Here is a 21008-nt window from a genome sequence, read left to right on the forward strand (position 1 = left end):
AGGGGGAAATAATAACATTACCTAATAGTAAATGATAATAAGTTGTTCAAAATACATTAACTTATAATAATAAATAATATAAGTGGAAAAAGCAGGATTTCTAGACTAAATTCGGAATTTGAATGTCAGCTACCTAGCTCTTTTTATGAGTCACTGTGATTTTCAGTATTTTCATCTATGAAGTGAACACCTACTTTAGAGGGTCACTGCGAGAGATTAAGTTGATCAAAAACATATTTACCAACTACTCAGGATAGGGTGCTCAGAATATAAAAGATTATTCACTGTTGCTTCATTGTTCCTATATTCGTAAGGGTTAAATTCACTCACTCAGGACCTACCAGCATCAACAAGATGGAACAAGTTCCCGCACCCACGGAGCTCACTCTCAGGGAAGAGAGAAAAAAATCAACAAATAATTGGTTATGAAACTGAACACCCAACAGTGGTAAGAGCTGACAACACAGGGACAGTGTAGAGGACGTACACTCTGAGTGACGAAGAGGGGTTATATTGCAGGCTGGTCAGAAGCAGCCTCTCGGATAAGAGGACACTGAACCAAGATCACATGAAATTGTGAATGAGCACATGGAATATTACAGGCAGAGCTTCCAGGGCAGCAAACACAGCAATCCTGCAATGGGGAAGGGTTTGGTGAGCTCCAGAAGGAGCAAGGGGGCTGGCGGATCCAGAGAAGGGAACAAAGAGAGAGCCCTGGCAGGGCTGGATCCTTGCAGGCCTTGGGAAGGGTTTCAGAGTTTAGTCCAAAAAGGACTAGAAATGTAGAGGACTGTGAGGGAGAGTAACAGGACTCATTTCACTTTAAAGGAGTCATTCTGGCCTCCGTGTTGGGAGCAGCAATACTAGTTGAGAGGTTATTACCGCAGCTAAAGCAGAGGATGGTGGTGGCTTCTGGGGTGAGGGGTGGGGGTGTTGCCCATAGAAGTGATGGGAAGTGGCCACAATCTGAATGTAATTTAAAATATGAGGTGCCTGCGTGGCTCAGCTGGTTAAGCCTCTGACTCTTGTCTTTCTTGGAGATTTTATTTATTTCTTAGAGAGAGACAGCACAAACTAGGGGGAGCAGCGGAAGGAAAGGGAGAAGCAGGCTCCCTGCTCAGCTTGATATGAGGCTTGATCCCAGGACCCTGAGATCATGACCTGAGCTGAAGGCAGATTCTTAACCAACCAAGTCACCCAGGTGCCCCAAGCATTCAACTCTGGGTCTCAACTTAGGTCCTGATCTCAGGGTTGTTGTGAGTTCAAGCCCCACATGGAGCTCTGCACTGGGCATGGAGCCTGCTTTAAAAAAATTTAAAAACTTTTTAAAAAGTAGTGTCTACTGGAAATTTGATACAGATGAGAGGAACAATTACAAGCTTGTAGTTCTGAACACCTGGGTTAAATGGCAGTACCACATACTACACTGGGGAACAGAGGGAAAGCAGTGTGAGCCAGGGAAGGGGGTGTGAGGGTCAGTTTTAGACATACTAGGTTTGGGATGACTTTTGTCCAAATGAGACATCAAGTAGGCAGCTGGAGGCAGGAGTCTGAAAGTCAGGCAGCTGGAGGCAGGAGTCTGGAAGTCAGGTCAAATGTCACAGTGAAGATAAACCCTTGGGAGTGATCAATATGATAAGGTGTTTAAAGATCATGATGCTAATTGAGCTCAGTAAGGATGTGAACAGGTTAAATAAAGAGGAGAGAATCTCAACATGGACCTTGAATCCTGAGGCACACCAGGGGCTTGGAAAGAGAACATGAGGATGTGGGAAGAGCATGTTCAGCCAGGGAGAAGCATCATGAATGACAGTGATGGGCTGTAGGGAGAAGAGGAAAACCAGGAGCCAGTGAGATATGTGGGTTGCAAAGGGGAAGTGAGAAAAAGGCGGAAGATTACCATCACATCTGGCAATGTGATATTCATTGGGCCTCACCAAGTGTCATTTCAGTGGAGTGCTGAGAATGAGATCCAGAAAGGAGAAAATTTAAGAGAGAAAGGGAGGAGAGGAAATAGAGGTGTAGGTATAGAAAAATTCATGAATTCTGCTTTAAAGGGGACCAGAAAAATGGTATAGCAGCAGAGGGGGGTATGGAATTAAGGAAGAAAATATTATGGGGCTCTGTACTATTTCTGGCATTCTCCTGGGCACTATGGAGAGAGATGATCAAAACAGTCAAAACTCCTGCTGTCAATCAGTAATGTCAGGAAAATGATATAAAGACTAAAATAAAGCAGGCTAGGACAAAGATATAATGGGAATTGATATTTTAATGGCTGTACAAGGAAGAGCTTTCTGATAAGATGACATTTGTGTGAATGAAGTGGGAAAGCAGACCATGAGGATATCTAAGAGAAGATTCCAAGAAAAGTATTATTGATGTATTTGAGAAATATATTATCAGATATTTATATGCTGGTGGAAATAATCGTGAGAAGACCCAATAAAGAGGAAAAAGCTTATGATTGAGGGAGAGATCGAACAGGTGCATCGCCACCTGTCAAGAGCACAGGTGGAGGTGGTGGCCTCAGGTAGAAGCAAAAATGGAGTTCCTGGTAGGTTGGCTGATTTCACAGAGGGAGGATATGGAAGTTCTCTTCTGACTATATCCATTTTCCCAATGAAATAAGAAGTTAAGAGCTAGGGGTGAGAAACAAGAGGAGGGTTAGGGGAATATAAGATGGAACAATGAACTGTGTAAATGTAAGAGGACTTGAGGTTGAGGTCCTAAACACTAGCTGATATACACTGAAATAAAAGATCTAAAAACTCTAAAATACTATGAAATAAATGGTTTTATAAGGGAGAAAATGGAGGAAGACAATGGCCAAGGAGAGAAAATAAAATGCACTGCTAGTGTGGATATAGGTTGGACATGGTGAGTTAAATATCCTGAAAATACTTGCAACAAGGGTGCTTAGAGACCACAAGGATACAGAAGAGGTAGGTAAGCGAATACACTGGAGTACACATGTAATATGGAACCATGAGAGAAGAAAGAACAGGGCAGAAGAGGAGCAGGAAGGGATGGAGCACCTGGAAGTGTAATCCCTACCTGCTGCCCATGTAACAGACATCTCTTGAGTTCCTCCCTACCTACTATCCAGTTTAATTCATCTCAACACTACTTGAGACATATTGGAAAGGCTATTACAGTCATCTAAAAAAATATACCTCCACAGGGTGGAAGAGGAGGTGGGCGGGGGGTGGGGGTGACTGGGTAACGGGCACTGAGGGGGGCACTTGATGGGATGAGCATTGGGTGTTATTCTATATGTTGGCAAATTGAACACCAATAAAAAATAAATTTATATTAAAAAAATTACTCTGTAAATCTTGAAGCAGACTGATGGATTTCCTCATTGGGGTGGTGATTTACAACATTCATTACCCCTCTAGCCTATGCCTCTCTCTTCCTAGGCCACACTCTTCAAGGACAAGGACAATGCCTGATTCTTACTGCATCTCTGTCTCACATCATACCTGGAATATTATACATTTTCAATAAATGTTTGATAGATCAACAAATGAGTAAAAAGATGTAAATAAAAAAATAAAAATTAACAAAAGTCTAGCCAAGATGAGTTAGAATGCCAAGTCTCTCCCTTTCTAGCTACTTAACCTTGGAATAATCTCCTTCAACGAGACTCAATTATTTTATTCACAAAAAATAAACTACCCTTACTATACCGCACTGATCACTATAAAGATTAAATTAAACATATGAAGCCCTTTGTAAACTGTGCAGTACTGTATTATTAACATCCACATAACTGGTAACCTGGACAAGCAGAGGTCACGAGCAAGGTCATGCACAGTTTCAGCAGCATGGCAAACCTGATCACCCATAAGAACTCAGCCTAGGAACACCTGGGTGGCTCAGGGCATGACCCTGGGGTCCTGGGATCGACTTCTGCATCGGGTTCCCTGCAAGGAGCCCGCTTCTCCCTCTGCCTATGTCTCTGCCCCTCTCTCTGTTGTTTCTTTGAATAAATAAATAGAAACTCAGCCTGGGTCAATATCATCCATGAAAGACCGTGGTCTTAAGCAAAACAAAGCTTAATGGAAAATGCAAAGAGGCTTCCATTCTGAGTAATATTAAGACCACACTTGGTTTGGATAGAAATATCACTAACCTGACAAAAGTACTTACTAAAATGTTCATCTAGAGGAAATGGACCGTTTAAACTTCACTGGTTTCTGATATCCTAGGCAGGAGGCTTGATCAAAAGCTATCAAAAATGTTCAATTTGACAACTTTTTTAATCTTTGGATTTAAAAAATTGACTAAAAAAAATGCCTTAGAGGACAATGTGTACCATTTGTGTATGTCTTTTAAAAAAATCCAAATTGGAGTGACACCTGGATGGCTCAGTTGGTTAAGTGTCTGCCTTCGGCTCAGATTATGATCTCAAGGTCCTGGAATGGAGCCCTGTGTTGGGCTCTCTGCTCAGCTGGGAGTCTGCTTCTCTCTTTGCCTCTGCCTCTGCCTCTCCTGCTTGTGCTCTCTCTCATGCACTCTCTCTCTCAAATGAGTAAATTTTAAAATCTTAAAAAAAATAAATAAATTTATCCCTTTCTAGCAACCAAAAGGTGTTAAGTCCATATTATAAGCAAAAAACTAAATTTTGGGGTGCCTGGGTGGCTCAGTCAGTTAAGTGGCCAACTCTAGATTTCTGCTCAGGTCATGATCTCAGGGAGCTGAGATTGAGTCTGGCATCATGCTCTGCACTCAGCAGAGATTCTCTTCCTCTCCTTATACCCCTCCCCCTGCTTGGTGCTCACTCTCTGTCTATAAAATAAATAATTTTTTTTTTAAAGTAAATGTCATATGAATAGAGAAAAAGAATTTCCTGCCTGGGAATCTTTGGATCAGCACTAATGAGGAAAAATAAAAACCAAGAAAATATCCCGCAGTTCATGTTGAAGGCATCTCGGCAAAAGATGATTTAGTCGATTAATAACTGAAACACAACCCAAAGCAGTCTTTCTCTTTTGAAATAAATGGGTTTTCCAAATTACATAGCCTTTTTGTATTATTCTCATCAGATTCTGCAAAATCCCAAAGTATCATGATCTATAGGTGAGATTTCCACATTATAGAAATCTCTGAATCCTTTGCTCAGCCCTTCCTGATGTCAATTATAGTATAAGGTTTCAACGTTAAGACCCACCTGAGACATCCGGGACTCTGTGTTTCACCTGTATTGTTAGCAAGGTTCTATCCACCTTTCTCCCGGTATTCAAATATCCTGTGACATGGTGTTTGTTCTACAGAATGTTTCTCCTTTGTGCGTTCTTCCCATGGAGCAGCACACTCATGAGTTATCTACAATGGCCAGCAAGGGACAGCTTATTAAACTGTCATCTGAATCCCTGGTTCTAATCAACTCTGCAAAGAGGAAGTCTCTTGCCCAATGGAACATAATGAAACTTTCAGCCCATCAGCACCTCAAAGGTCTGCGACATCTGAGTGGGTTCCATTTCTAAGGTTTCTTTTACCCAGTAGTTACTCTAACTACCTCTTTTATCAAAGATTGCCCCTCACCAGGACCCTTCCACAATAAATGGGCAGGAGAGGAAGAAAGGGCACTCTGAATATGAAAGTCTGTGTAATTTAAACTCCACAACAAATGGAAATGACAAGAAAAGTGGAGCTCATTTTAAAGAAACAATTCTTTCTTTCAGGAGCTCACAATGCTTCCTCTGCCTGCACTATTTAACAGTTTTGAGGGCTTTCTCCCTTCTCTGCTTTTCACACAATCTCACAGAAAAAAAAATTAGAAAAAGATTGTTGTAGAACTGTTTACAATAAACTGTGAATTATTTAAAGATCTTTTCTTTCAAGTTAAAATAAAAAGCAGATAAAAGCAACATTTATATGAGTGCCGGTCCTCAACAAAATAAAACTCAAAAGATAACTTTCAATTAGGACCAAGAATCACTCACAAGATAATACACAAGACCACAAGAAATGAGGTTGTAATGAGGACATATCCCATTGAAATTGACAATCAAATATTTTAAATTTTCCATTGCTTGGCTGAACTACCAAATTAAACTAGTGGTCATTAAGTCACAGAAACAAACCATGAACAACAAATAGTATTTGAAAAGTAAAAAATTATGTGTAACCCTATTTCGGAGCAAAAACCAAATCTAATATAGTATGAAGACAAAAGCCAAAAACCACAAAGCCAGAAAACATATGAAAGGGGAGGGAGTTTCAGTTACTTTCAAAGTGAAGTTGTTAATGTTATACTAAAGTATTCAAATATTTCATAAAAAACACTGGTGTCCAGAAAGTGAATGTAAATGCCTGAAAATGAATAGCACTAACAAGCACCAGATAATTCAGTAATGCTGCTGGCACACATGGGGGTCAACCAGAGTGACAGAACAGCAGGACAAAGAAAGAAACTAGACTAAAACATTCAGAGTATCATTTGACTTCCAATTAAAGCTGCTTCTACAATGAGAACAAATATTCGATGACTGTTGATGAACAAAATTGTGTGATCCCATGAAGAGGGGGAGCAGAGTTTCCCAATTCAGGATTAGTGGATGGATCTTCAATCAGGACTGCACTCTCCGTATTCTCTTTATTGAGGGAGGTTTCCCTCCAGCTTGGATAGTCTTTTAAAGTTCCCAATTTACATCCAACCTGAGCCTAAATTTGTAGGTCTTGTTTTTGACAGTCTGTGGTCCCCATCTATTTATGTTTTAATGGAAGTGAACTTTTCCCTGCGTGTGCTGACCAATCCTACATCCTTACTGTTCCAGGATCCTCACAAATATGGAAATAGAGCTGAATTTTATTTCCACATTAATAGGCACATTTTTATCTTCAAAAGCCTATGTCCATTGTCTCGCGCTGCTACTCAGTGCATGGTCAACTGTGCTCTGCACAAGCTACAGAGTTCAAAGAGAGGCATTCCAACAGAACCAAAAGGGTGTCTAAGGGGACAATTATAATACACATGTAAATTAACAAGTACTGATAATTACTTTAATTATTGTTTAATTACTTTAAGTATTGATAAAACATAAAACCAATGATTAAATGTTTAAAATAAAACAATTCCTCATTTTTTATGAGACAGACATACCTTAAAAGCTTCACTATAAATGGCTTTCAAGGAGTGAGACCCCACCTGAACTAGTGGGATCCCAATGGAAGCACTGAATGTGGACAGGTTATTTTTTTTCTAAGTTTTGAAATACCACCTTATACTTGGATGCAAATGAAAAATAACATTTAAGCAGCAAGCCGCAGCAATCTATTTTTTGTATAGTCCAGCAGATGCTGCTCTCCTTCTACAGAGATACCTTGATCTTCCTCTTTGGAATGAACTTTTCCTCCCAGACCCTCAGTCTAGGTGATTTGGGTTAAAATAGGATTATGCACGCCCATCCATATGTGGAGCATGCTTGTGACCAGTAGTTTCCATCCTAACGACATGACCCAAGTTGGTGCAATGAGACTCAATCCCAGCAATGGAATTACTAGGAAAGAGAAGCTCTTTCTCTTGGTCTCAAAGTTAGTAGAATGTGGGCCTGGAGCTACTGGTGACCATCTGGCCATGTCAGAGGGCCAACCTATCTGCATATGAAGCCAACACTGAAGAAAGCACAGCCAAGAACCAAGGGGACCAGTCATAATGGCACTATTTGGATCCCTGGAAATGGTCATGCATGAACTGAGACTTGCCCTGGACCTTTCCATCACAAGAGTCAGTAACACACCCTTCTTTATTTTGGCTTAAGCCAATATAAGTTGGATTTCTGCACATACCTCCGAAAGAGTTCCACCAGTAACTTGAGTAAATTGTTACAGCACTGACAACATCAGAACTTCAAAAAACCTCTTCAATGAAAGGAGGTCACTTTCTGTAGGAAAAGTCCATGAGGACCTTGTACTGAAGTGATTTCCATGAGGTCACTGCTCCTCTGCAAGAATCCATGTTCTGTATTTTCTTAACCCCTTACACTTCAATAGTAACATGACAATGGTGACCTCATACCAACAGAACTCCTACACTTTTGGGGAAAAAAAATCTAGAATTCAATGATTTTGTGATACCAGAAAAATTTAACACCAGATGAAAACAACTACATATGGCAAACTCCTGTGACTTTCTTTTGTGCTTAAGCATTAATGGCAGTCTTAATGAGCAAGCCAAATGATCTATTCTCATGATCAAATCCTGAAAGAGAAAGGGAAAGATATTCTTTTATCCAAGCTCCTTCCTTCCCTGCTGGGAATATTTAAATCATAATTATTCTTCAGAGTCTTTGCAATCTTGCAGAGTAAATTCCGGATGAAAAAATGAGATGCTTTCTTAGTGTATATGCTCCATAGTGCAGCAACTGCTAAGAAAGAAAATTAAGAGCCCTGTTCAAGTGCACTGCTCTATGACCATCAAAAGCTGGGAACCTCCAGCTGCATAAGTTCAGAAGTATTATTCCAAAGAATAACAACAGCAAAAACATACATTTTTCCTTTTATAGGCAAAAAGTCCACCCATCTTTTACATTTTAATATTTTTAAGTTTATGTGAGTCTACTTGAAAGAGAAGGCAAGAAGAAAGTCTGACTAGGAAAAATGCTGATGATGACCCAGATGGAAAGATCATTCAATCATTCGTCTGGATGCCCCCAAATCACCCTAATTGGTTTAGTACCCCTTTCTGTTGTTTTTCACTATCAACTTACAAATGCTAGTAATTATACCAGAGAATATGTCATTATTCAATTCAATACTAAGTCAAACCATTAACAGCAAAGGTCCACTACAACTCTATTCTAGATCTGAGGTGAATCATAGGTCTATTATTAACCTGGACATACCAGGTGGCTGTAGAGCGAAAGAACAGAATTCCAGGACAACTGGTCTGGCAGGTCTTTCCACAGACCTCATTATGGCTCCTCACAAGTGACCAAGGGATAATCAACATTTTCCTTCTCTGAACTGTAGGATCCTCATAGACCACCACAATAAATAATTAACGGATACTGACAGGGCCTCCAATCATTTCCCATCCATCTTTCAGGAAATGACCACACCAAAATAATTTTCTCTTGCAATATCTCAAAGTACCATATTCAAGCTTCTACTATCAAATGCTCTATATTAAATTACCTCAACTCAATTTAACTTCTTTTTTCTCTAGTTTATTGCTCTAAGGATACAAAGTTTACTGCCTGCTATCCTCAGGACTTTTTGTTACTTATTCTTAATACTAAAAAGAACTTTAGACAATTTTCTGTACCAGTATCATCTTTATAATCTTAGAGAAACCATTTAGTTTTCCTAGACCTAAACATCCTCCTTTACAAAATAAAGTATCAGAACAAATTTGTGGACTCTATCACTCTAAGACTCTTATTTTAGTAAGTCAACATTCATCCTGTAACTCAAGTTGGTTCTCTGGACTCTACTCTAGCTCCTTAAATATGCGCCCCATGTGTATTTTTCCTAAATTCCTATTGTTTCCTGTCACCTCCCAAGAAAAAAAATAATAAAGATGCAAGTAAAAAGAACCCAAAACAAAATTTCAATGCTAGTCACTGATCTCCTATCTCACAATAACCACTACAGGTGAATGAGAGGTGAGCTAACACAGCAACCACTAAGTGTCTGAAATATGGAAGGTACAGCCTTCCTTTTCCTCCTTGTATTAGGGCAAATGAAGGCCATCAGTTGGTCATTAGAAATAAACCTTTCCAATTTGTAAATCAGGTTTTTGGTGTTTTACTATAATTTTAAAAGTGATGGATGATAGAACACAAAGACGCAGAAGAGAAAAGTTTGTGTATGTGGATTCCCCATATACTCTCAGAATATGCTGGAATGGATATAGGCATGGGAAATTCCTATTCACAATGCAAAATGACACTGAGATAAAGGTAAGTATGTGGTAAACACCAAAGCTTCTTTCTAATGCTTTCCTAAAATATATATAAAACGTGACATGCTACAAGTTAGCATTTGTCTGTTTAAATAATGGCACATCTATAACTTACTCTTTGCCCAAAAAACTATTTTAATGACTACGGTGCCTAGTCCTAAGGGATGATGGGAAAGCCATCTCAGTGATCTATCCTCCTCTTAGACCCTTTGTTACTTAGATGATATGAATGATTATAGCTTTGTGGTCTTCACACACGCATGGGGAGCAAATCAATGTTGCAATTGCAGTAGTCAAACCTAAACTTTTCCACATGTTCGATAAACCAGGCAATAAACAGTTAATACCACAATCTCCAAGTGGCTTGCTAGTGACTAGGAACTGTGCCATGAATTGGTGTCAATATCCCAGAAATCATTTTGAGAAGCAGCTCTACAATTTATGGAAACCATATAACCAATCATGATAAAGAATCTGATTGATAAGGAGTTCAGAAGTGATATGGATCCCCATTGATCTTAGTAGATGAATACCCACTCCCGATTTCAAGAACAACTGTGCACCAATAACCAGGAGAAGGCAAGTCAGGAAGGCTCAGATAGTACTGGGCCCACTGAGATGAGCCTTTGGCTAAAAGTAGGGGAAAACGTAGGCCTCTTGTTTAAATGATAGCTCTCTAGAATTGTTTTTTCTACTTTTTGTAAATACTATACAAAGAGGAAAATCAATGCATATGGACTGGAGTTGAGAGAAGAGATCAAGTAATAAAACCTAATCTTGTCAACATTTTGTCAGAATTTTGGAAAAGAATCATGGGCTTCTGAATCAAGACCCCAAATCCCTTTAGTGTTTGTAGGCACCTATATCATTAAGCGTAGAGGACACATTTTTCACAGCATCCATAAGCTCCTTTAAAACTTAACTAAATTTTGGGGCACAAGGGTAGCTCAGTCAGTTGAGCATCTGTGACTCCTGATTTTGGCTCAGGTCATGATTTTAAGGTCTTGAGATCAAGCTCTGCATCAGGCTCAATGCTCAGTGTACAGTCTGCCTGGTATTCTTTCTCTCTTCTTCTCCTTCTGCCCCTTCCCCATCACATGCACAAGAGTGCACACATGCTCTCTCTCTCTCCAAAACAAATAAAAATTTTTATGTAAAAAATAAAAAATAATAAAAATTAACTAGATTTTTAACCATAAAAGAAAAAAGATCCCAAAATTATGAGTTTCCTGAGGGCCACACACATCATCTGAGTCTCCTACATTTATTGCAATGTCTAGAAATTAGTAAGTACCACTAAACGTGACAATGAAAAAAAATTACTGAATAAAGTATTCTCTACTTCCATACATCTAAGCAAGATTAGGCTATCTGGAAAGGTCTTCTGTTTCCTAGAATATGAACCATGAATCTACCAGCTGTTTAATAGTCACAGCAAAAAGAAAATTAATTTACAATCATGAGTATGTTTACAACTTTCAATTCACATATTTTAATTCACCCCCTCAGTTAAGAAGTTTGCTACCGTTCCAATATAGAGGATGTAAAAACGTTTTTAACACCTGAAATTTGATGACAAGCCAATTTCCACTGAACAGATACTTCAGATGTAAACTTCCAAATATTTCATAGGTTCTGTGTGGAAAGGAATTCATGAAGGAATTAAACACCACAATTTACTAACAGCCAAACTACTTTCTGGTAGTATTGTGAATTCTGTCTAGACACAGCCAAAGGGTTGATGAAGGAAGGGTGAGAGTGACACAGGAAGGCTCAAAGGTTCACTTTCAGGGTTCCATCCAATTTCTCTGGTTCCATGACTTTATTACATAAGAATCTGTATCTGTAGAAGAAGAGGCACAGGAGGGAGGAGACTTGATTCTTATTGAAAAATAAAGGGTTTTACTCTCAAGCTAAGGTTACTTCAGGATATTCTAGAAACAAAATGCCAGTGGCTTTAATAACCAAGGAAAATGAACACTCAGTGCATTCCCTGTGAGTTCCCTGAAGTCAGTTACTTAGTATTTCATGTATGACTGCCTAGTACTGATCAGTGGGCCCAGTATCTTGTGAGTCCTTAATAAACATTTACTGACTAAATTCACGACTCTGTCACTCTGAGGAAATATAATGATCTATAAAGTAATTCAAATAAAGAATGAAAGCCAAATTTTCTGCACACAAAATAACAAAATAGGCAAAGACAGAGTTGAAGTGTAACCCGTCAGAATTTTTAAAAATGGGCACCATGTTTTGTTTTGTTTTTTTCCAATTTAAATTATTTGTTTTTGTAGCTGATAGGGCTAGGGTTATTTAAGGCCTTGAAATAAAGCAAAGATTTAGGATATTATAAGATCAGCTTCATCAGAAGGCAGGAGGGAGATCTTGTTAAAAGAAAGGAGGGCAAAAAAAAAAAAAAAAGAAAGGAGGGCAAAATTCAGTAGGTGGGAGCATCTTCCTCCCAGAAGCTGAAAAGTCTCTGGGGATCTTGAAGGTGGGAGCAGAAAGCTATCTATCATTCCTACAAATTTCAGGCAGTTTACCTAGAACTTCTAAAAGAAACTTCAAAAACCTTCTCATCTTTTGACACTTTACTGGTAATTATACAAGTGGGAGAACCACATGGAACTGTCCAGTAGGATATATGATCCAGGGTTCTAGCTAGAGGACTAAAGCAAAGATCTATGGAACATGTAGAGAATTACTAATACCTCACCTCAGACAGAGTTGAACATCCAACTCTCTTTGATTGATAGATAAAGTTCTTATCAACATACATTCCTATAGTTGGTATTTTTTAATGATTAGGAGAGCTGTATCTAAATGGAAGCTTTGATTTTCAGAACTTCTAAACAAGTTACATTTAAAAAGGGCATATCCTTCCTAAGGAACGCTCCACAGAATATATAAACAACAACAAAAATAACAACTATAAGACCACCCAAGCTGGGAATGGCAAAACTAATAGCCATTACACTTGAATGATGCGTGTTCTAGCCATGATACATGCATAAAAACACTGTGAACATTAATCAGAAATTCACACGATGGAAACAGTATAAAAAGTCCACCAAAAAAGGGGTCCATCAATAACTAATAACAAATTACTTTTTTTAAGATTTTATTTATTTATTCATGAGAATAATAGAGAGAGGCAGAGACACAGGCAGAGGGAGACGCAGGCTCCATGCAGGCAGCCCCATGTGGGACTCAATCCCAGGACTCCAGGATCACGCCCTGGGCCAAAGGCAGGCACTAAACCGCTGAGCCACCCAGGGATCCCCACTAATAACAAATTACTAATAAGACCAAGAGAAAAAGAAAAAGCTACCTAAACACCGAAATGATCCTTTATGCCATCAATTTCTCTCTCCAAAACAACAAAGAATTCTGTTTACCTGATGGGCTTAAGGTTGCACAAGGAGAAATTTCAAGATGGATAAAGCATTCTGTGGACCTCTAAAAACAGTCTAAGTCCCAATTCAGTCATGTGGTCTCACAGTAGAATTAAAAACCTTTTGGGCATTGAAATGAATTGCAGATCCTTGCCAAACACTAATATATAATTTTTTGGGGAATATAGAAATTATATCAGGGTATTTCCTCTTAGCAAATATTCCCTACCTACAAACTTGTGTTTCTTCAGTCTTCACATTCTTTCCCCATAGGCTTCTCAGATTTCTCCCCCAATATCTTATCCTACTATGCAAAGCTGATAAAAGTATCAGTTATATACGGTATCCGAAACATCCTGTGGATGATGCAGTGAACAAAAATGCCTTCGGTGTTGAAGTACATTCAGGCAAAATTTCCTATCACTAGCATCCAAAACCTTCTCTCCTCTGTTCACCTTTTCTAATCTGCTATGGTCTGAATGTGTGCCACCCCCACACTGCCCCGCCAATTCACATTGAGAATCCTAAAGCCCAAGTGATGCTGTTGGAAGGTGGGGACTTCAGAAGTTGCTTAGATCACGAACATGAGGTCTTTATGAATGCGATTAGTGTCCTTATAAAAGAGACCCCCGCAAGGCTCCATAGCCCCTCTACCACGTGAGGACAGAGAAGTCTGTGACCCAGAAGACAGCCCTCACCTAACTATGGTGGCACTCTGACTTCAGATGTCCAGCTCCCAGAACTGTGAGAAATAAATTGTGTGGCTTATAAACCACCCAGTCTCTGGTATTTTGTTAACACAGCCCAAATGGATAAGACGTCATGTAGAATACAGAAGGTGCTATCTAAAATTAGAAAAACATTAATTAGAAACAAGCTATAGAACACTAGGTCAGCAGAGAAAAGACCTCATCTCATTTGGCATCTAGTGGGCAAAACAGGCCTCCTTATCACAAAAAAAAACCCCCACATGAGGCCCAGAGATCCTAAGTGATTTGTGAATCACCACCCTGATCCATGGCAAAGAAAATAAGATTTCATGATGACTCCTTTAAAAAACAGAGTAGAGTAGGATTAGGTGGGAGGGCTTAGAGAGGTGGAAAAGGCTTGACAACACACAATGAACTAGTTAGGCCATGAATGCAGTGTGGACATAAGCCTCCTAAGAAGGTAGTCAGGTCCAGAATGCCTGACTGTGCAATCTTCTAATGCCACATACATCTCCCTTCATTGGGGAATATGAAAGAGCATCTTCCGTATTCATAACCATGTACAATGTCATGGAGAGATTAACCAAGTTTTAGCCTCGAGGGGAATTTATGTGGGTAAAACAAAATACAGGAAAGGTAGGATATGTATTTGAAAAAACCATGTGTGCTGCTAAGGCTACACCAGGGCTCTCCATCATAGATTCACATACACCTCATCAACACGAACTACGTTTGTTGACAAAGTTCTTTTTTTTTCCCCCTCCATAAACTGTGTTCATTCCAACTGAAAGCCATTCCCAATGGGGTGCTGAATGGCTTACAGACCACAGAAACACATTACTCTTGGCTCCTGTTTGAAACCAACAGCTAGCAAACCACTGGTCTGGATTCAGGGCTATGCTGATGAAGTGTTAAAAAGCTCTAATTCACTTTATACACCTCTGTTCGGCAAGGCATTTAACTGGCTTCAAAAATAAACAGTGGGACACCTGGGCAGCTCAGTGGTTGAGCATCTGCCTTTGGCTCAGGTCATGATCCCAGGGTCCTAGGATCAAGTCTGACGTTCAGGCTCCCTATGAGGAGCCTGCTTCTCCCTCTGCCTGTGTCTCTGCCTCTCTGTGCCTCCCATGAATAAATAAAATCTTTAAAAAAAAAAAAAAAAAAAAGGAAAAAACAAGGCAAAAAAATATATATAGTCCTTTGATTTTTTTAATATAAAGTTGCTCACAGACAAAAAAACCAGCTATATAAACAAATGTCATGATCCTCACTCATTATGCTAAAATCATACTCTTCCTAAAATGACCACAGATGTAAATTGTATACAGGGAAAAGTATACTTCAAGTTACAACTAGTCATAGATTTAGGAGTACCATTTTAAAAACAAAACCATCCCAGTAAACAACTGACTTCATTAAGCCACTTATGAGGGACTGAACTAAATCTACATTTAGTTAACAGATAAACATGTTTTTTTAAAAAACTGAATTATGTCTCTACTGTCAAGGACAATCCCTTAAAAACACCTCCATTTGGGAAAAAAATTAACATAATTTTGAGAGACTTTATTATTCATTTCAAGTGATTGTTGGCTGCTATTTTTCATTTTTCTAAAGCTATTTGGCATTAAATGACTTGATAACAAGTCTGAAACTGCTGTAACTAACATGTAAAAGAGAGATTTAAGTCAACATTCTCTTTTAAGTAAATTGGATAGCCTTAGGAATAATATTAGAAATATTTATTTTTAAAAATATTAGAACTATTACTAGAGTGACATTTGCCTTCTCTCTGTTGAGGCTAGCCATATTGTAAGTCTGGGTTTTTTTTATTCAGTGTTTCCTACAGTATAAATAAAAGATAGTTCTTTTTTCAGAATTAATTTTAGTTCTTTTTCTTAGGGCAATAGTTCAACATTTTATTCACCTTTCAGATTATCAACAAGATTTTAGGATATAAAGAAGAGACCTAGATGGCACTGTCAAGGGAGAAGGCAGAGTTCCATTAAAAAATAAAAAAATAAAAAGAAAGAATGTCCTCTTAGGCTGGTGTTTTTCTAGATGAACCAACAGGGATGATGCTGGGGGTATAACTATTCTACAACAACCCACAGGGTCTTCACCTGGCCAGGAACAGATGCAGAGCTGGCAGGAGGTTCGTTACATCTAGAACCCAATGAGGTACACTGGGCCACTTCAGTCTATATTAGGAGCATGGGGAATTTCAGTCCAAAGCCTTCTGCGTTTAATTTCACTGTGCTTGGCAGCCTGGGTGGCTCAGCGGTTTAGCACCGCCTTCAGCCCAGGGCGTGATCCTGGAGACCCAGGATCAAGTCCCACATAGGGCTCCCTGCATGGAGCCTGCTTCTCCCTCTGCCTGTGTCTTTGCCTCTCTCTCTCTCTCTCTCTCTATCTCTCATGAATAAATAAATAAAATCTTAAAAAAAAATTTCACTGTGTTTTGAGCATCAAGCTAGAATGAAAACCTCTCAGCATATGAATCTTAAGAAGTGAACTAACTGGTATAAAATGCCAAGTCCCCAGCCCCAGGCAAGCGTGCTAGGTCCAGTGTGCACAAGTACCAGGATATAAGCAAAACTAACACCCTTGAAGAAGTCCTAGCACAAGAGCTCACACCCAAGACTGGCTTACACCTTTACCCCCGATTACCAGCATGACCTTGGGGAAATAACTGCACTATTGAAAGCCCAAGATTCTGCTTCTGTAGAATGGTTACCACACCTCCTTGAATTAAAGTGGCTGGCACAGTCTGTGGCACCCTGTCAAATGCAATTGGTCTACCACTCTTCTCCACCCCTCCCACTTGCTTCATGTCACTGCAGGCTTTTCATTCAAGCTATGTATCAAATAGAATTCAAAAACCATGAAAAGGAAGAGAGCAAATAATGTGCCTTAGAAAACCTTTTTATATAAATTTTGGACACTACAAGTCTTTACCATTTACACATAATTACTATTGAACAGTAACTGACATACATGTCCCCCCACCAGCCCCATTCCAGAGGGCATCCTACAAACCCTACAAATTAACACCTGGCCTCCTCCATGGTCTTGTCACCCTTAACCACAAATTTCACCACTAATCCCTTCTTGTCTATACTGTAAAGCAGCACTCGGCTTTTAAACACTCCTAAATGGTTAATACAGTAGGGGACAAGTTCAAGTCTACCGAGCTACTAAGTTCTGTCTCACAACTATCTACTTAGATACTGTTCCTGACTCTCCATACAGTTCTGAGATCTGGAGCGCTTTTCTAAATGAATAGAGCTACTACTTAGATCATTAAAGACTCATTAGGACAATCATGCCTTCTAAAGCGTAAGCGCTGGTCACACTGTTAGTGAGAAAAAAGCAGGTAAGCAATGGTTTTGAAAACAGAAGGGACAAGACCAAGCACTTCAAGGATACAGAAAGGAAACAAAAGCACATGGGTCTGGAGGGAGACTCTTGCAGTTCCAGAAATCAGGGAGAGGTGAAATATGCAGCAATTTAATACAAACTCAGGAGGAGTCCAACTATATTTATAGCATCATGCAATTTTTCCACCAAACCACAAAAGTATTACTGAACATCACGACACCCCCTCTAACAGGTTTGTTTAGATTTTCACTGGAATCCATATTTGATGAACTCATAACTCTGAAGTGAGGAGGGTTCCCCTTTTCACCATCCCTGGTGACCTTCACCATTAGAAAGGATTCTCTTGGGCCTCTTTGTGTCCCTTTCTCCCCTGTATCCCCAGGAGATGGCTTAACCTAGCTGATTGTTAAATCAGAGATCAAAGAGGCTCAGCTATGCCCTTTCCTCCTCTTGAGAACAGCTGCCTACAAGAAGAATGGTCCCCCCAACTGGTAATAAACATTACCCTTGCTCTATTCTCTCATTTCCCAAGTTGTTCAGAATCCAAGCAGGAAAATGGATGCTATCGGCTGGGTCTGCTCAGAGACCAAGATGCTACCACCTCCCAAGAAGGCTCAAACAAAATCTAATCTTTGGAAACACAGCCCAGTGGTTAAGAGTAGAGAATCTAAAACTGGGATACAAGAGACACCTGGGTGGCTCAGTCAGTTGAACATTGGACTCCTGGTTTCACTCAGGCCATGATCTCAGGGTTGTGAGATGGAGCCTCACATCACGCTCCACGTTCAGCATGGGTTCTTTCTCTCTCTCCCTTTCTCCGTCTGCCCCTTCCCTTCCCCTGCTCATGCTCACTGTCTAAATAAATAAATAAAATCTTTTTTTAAAAACTGGGATCCCATGTTTGAAACCTTTTGACTATAAAAGTGTGGGTAAAATTCTTAAACTTTGCTGGGTCTCAGTTTCCTCACTTATAAAATGGGGAGGGTAATAATAACTCATGATTATTAATATATGAGAAGACCTTAGAACAGTGCCTGGACATAATAAACTAAGTAAATTTTAGTATCACTAAATATATTACCATTTTTCTCATTTTTACTATTACTATCTTGTCCCACAATATAAGACTTGAAAGAAAGGATTTGTCCATGATAGGTCACATTCCATTTTATGAGTTCACATCTACAGGAGGACACCAAGAATGATAAACTAACTTTAATGGAGAAATTGTAGGAAAAACAATCAGTTGGCCCACTGTGGGCACTGCCATCTGAAAAGGCAGTCTTGCCTCATAAGAAAAGGAAACCCCATAAGTGTACACCATTTGGCGCACATTTGTATTTGGTGTTAGACTTCATTTCAGTAATTGCTCATCAACTGCCTTCCAGATTTTTGATGTGCATGAATCTGCCTGATGATAGAATGACTGAGGCCAACCTACAAGTGGTCAAATGCTTCTGGGTGACAGAAGAAAACCTATGCCTCCTTTCCATTCAGGGTTTTCTATAACCCATGACCATTATTTCTCTCCCTCTATCATGTACCTTAAAAAAAATAGGAGGAAAGAAAATTGTGTTGACACATCAGAGTATATTTTAACTGACCAAATATGCCTATGGCTAAAATTCTGGCTAAGTTGCCAGAGACCTTTCATCTCATTAGTAACTGAAATTGAGTTTATGCCTTACCTTAGGAACACAAGTGCCCCCTCTGCCGATCACAGAGCCATACAGTCCTGGTAATTGGCTCCAAGGAGACCAGCACTGGTTTTAGGGACACATGTTATCTCTACAGGGCAACTTGCCCTACAGCAGGCACCAGGACCACTGCTCAGATGGAAGCTTCGAGAAGCACCTCATTTTAGAGAAGCACAGTGTGTCTGAATTAACTTAGAACAAGCCTGCTCTCACATTTACCCTTGAAACAATAATACAAAGAAGAAACATAAGTTTGGGGGGGAGGCACCTGGTTGGCTCAGTGGTTGAGCATCTGCCTTCAGATCATGGCATGAGCCCAGCAACCCAGGATCTTGTCTCACATCTGACTCCTCACAGGGAGCCTGCTTCTCCCTCTGCCTATGTCTCTGCCTCTCTCTATCTCTCATGAATAAATAAATAAAATCTTAAAAAAAAAGAAAGAAACATAAGTTTAGGGTTGGAAAATACTGCTGCTACTGGACTATTAAAAATTCTTTCCGAGCTAGTGTGTCTGTATCAGAGGTATTGTTCAAAACCTTAAATAAAGACTGAAAACCTTAAGGAAGAGGAGAGACACTTCTTCCTGGTATACTCGTGAAAGTCCAAGGCAAGAGAGGGCACCAACAGCAAAAAGATAGGAACTCTGGCTGGCCCAACACAACAGGTTTAGAGTATGTCTGAACACATAACACTGAGAGTTTCTCTCTGGCCTATTTATTATGCACCAACTTATTACATACCAACGTGTCCCCAACGGTGGCCCCACGCCTCCATTTCCAAACATCTGAAACAGGATACAAAACATCACACAAACGCAATATTCCCAGGATAAAACAGGCACACAAGTCTTCCACAAGCCCACTGGCTTCCCCCCTCTCCATAGTACTGCCAACGGTTATTCTTGAACCTTTCACACCATCTGCTCTGGATGAAGCTGTTCCAAATGTGTCTTCCAAAAAAAGAGAAAAAGAAAGAGAGCAAGGTCACTAACCATTCCATGGAAAGGCTATGAGACTATTGACAAAATGGGAAATGTCAACACAATATTCCCTGTAGGTCCATAGCCGTTATGGGCCCACTGGCCTGGAAAAAACAAAACAAACCCATGTGTGTACTGACCACCACCCAGAAAAATGTCACTTCAGTAAGACGCTTTTATAAAAAGATAAAAACATCTCCTTTCTTCTTAAATCACACAGATGCTTTAAATCCAAAAATACGTAGGAATTCAGTTATTAATTCTACTTCTGAATACGGAGCTAATAAGGCAAATAGTAAAAGAATTTTCTTCTCGGAAAGCTGGCAGTACATGTGAATAAATAAAATATAGGTGCTATTAGCAAAATGTCTGAGATGTCCTGAAATTTCCCAGTATTTTCATTCCCTTCCCTTTTAAAAAGTCTTTCTCAATGATCTTTATTCCTAGGAAGTATGCGGTGTTAGAAATGTCATGCTTGTGACCAAAACAAAATTAATCAAATCGTTATTTCTGATATTGACTGCTTTCTTCAGAGAAATCATTCTGCTTCTGATACATTTCATAAACTAAATTTAATGTCTTAAATAAGCAATAGCATAGATTAGCTGGTATTTCACCAAATCAGTGTTTTCTTTCAAGTCTTTACTAACCATAATAATAAATTAACAATAACAGAAAAGTTACAGATTTTAAAGAATATAAATGCATAAGATACTTTAGCTACCAACTTTCACTATAAGCAGACATATCTTCAACGTCTATTAATGAAAGAGATAAGTCTACTTTGACTTGCAGGGCTCCTTCAAAACAATGAGTAGTTCTGACCCCAACCAGCACTTGATAATATTCACCTGATATTCCTACATGCTCAACTGGGAAATACCTGTTCTTGAGATGCTGTCGTGAGGACCATGAACAATATATACAGTATCC

The 21008-nt window shown here is 39.4% G+C and overlaps 1 protein-coding gene and 1 non-coding gene across 5 annotated transcripts in view; both read right to left on the bottom strand.

Moving 5' to 3' along the window:
* RYR2 (ryanodine receptor 2) overlaps nt 1-21008 on the bottom strand; it is a 727449-nt gene that overhangs the window by 554527 nt on the left and 151914 nt on the right. The gene's annotated exons all lie outside the window — the stretch shown is intronic.
* On the bottom strand, nt 14788-14917 carry LOC144313191 (small nucleolar RNA SNORA2/SNORA34 family). The gene has a single exon (XR_013378914.1). It is a non-coding gene; the product is annotated as a small nucleolar RNA SNORA2/SNORA34 family (small nucleolar RNA).

Source organism: Canis aureus, chromosome 4, assembly GCF_053574225.1.
Source record: "Canis aureus isolate CA01 chromosome 4, VMU_Caureus_v.1.0, whole genome shotgun sequence".
In the NCBI taxonomy this organism is placed as follows: Eukaryota; Metazoa; Chordata; class Mammalia; order Carnivora; family Canidae; genus Canis; species Canis aureus.